The sequence below is a fragment of the Lissotriton vulgaris genome, unplaced genomic scaffold (assembly GCF_964263255.1).
Source record: "Lissotriton vulgaris unplaced genomic scaffold, aLisVul1.2 SCAFFOLD_2749, whole genome shotgun sequence".
Taxonomy (NCBI): Eukaryota; Metazoa; Chordata; class Amphibia; order Caudata; family Salamandridae; genus Lissotriton; species Lissotriton vulgaris.
In genome coordinates this window covers 244,646-245,724 of record NW_028254928.1, presented here as the reverse complement: position 1 = coordinate 245,724, position 1,079 = coordinate 244,646, and positions in this window count along the sequence as shown.

Sequence of the window (1,079 nt, the reverse complement as noted above, 5' to 3'; positions counted from 1 at the left end):
CATTGTTGCTGGTGTTTCTTTTGTGCTGATGAAGGCAAATATATGTGTTGAACAGTAGCAAGTAGCTGAGAAGTAACACAAGCTATGAGTCAGCTAAAGAGTTGAAAATAGTCCTTAAAGCAGGGATTTTTCTTTTCATCTAAACCAGCACCTTAGATGTCGAGAGAAAAGTATTTACCGAGTTTTGCAACAGAAAATGGAGATGCTATTAGAAATGTTTAGTGAAAAATTGGAACGAAACTCTAAAACCACTGTTATGAAATTAAAAATAAGGAGGAAAAAATGTTGGCGATTTAATTGGTACTCGGGTGATAGGGAAATGCATACATTAATTCTCAAAATTAAAAGCCCTTAAACCATGAAATAACATTGTCGAGAAATTTGAATAAATATGTAGAATGAACATTTTAACACAAACAATTAACATATTAATGACCGCAAAATAAATAGTGAATATAACCTAATTAAATATGGCTATTTCAAATTAACTCAAAATATGCAAGGTGATGTCAAAAATGTAATTAATAATACGTATATTGATTTATACAAAACTATATGTTTAAAACAAAGAGAGCTATTTTTTGGGTTGCAGTTGAAAAAAGGAAGAAATAAGGGCAAAAACAATCCATTTTATAGTACAATTCTTTTTTTAAAATATTACCTCGTGGTGTATTTTATTTTGGATTTGTTATTGATTCATTATCATCACTAATGGAACAAGGTTCTCGTCTGCATGGGAATTCTCAAACACCAGATCGGAAGATACGTGTACCTCTAACAGGTCCCTGTGAGTTTGTACCAATAACTTTAACATACCGTAATGAAAATAATTTGTGGTAAGTGTTGTAGTATGTAGTATTTATTTGAGACTACTATATGTAATGTAATGTAATGTAAACAAGTATTTATAGAGCGCAAACTGTCGCTCCGGATGGAGCATCCTGGCGCTGGAAAGGTAGCTTCAATGGAATATCCGAAGGAGTGCTAGATGGCAGCAAACACATATGAGTCTGGCAGATTATATAACCAGGTTTTAAGTTTCTTTCTAAAGGCCGCTTCAGTGTGTTGCATTCTGAGGT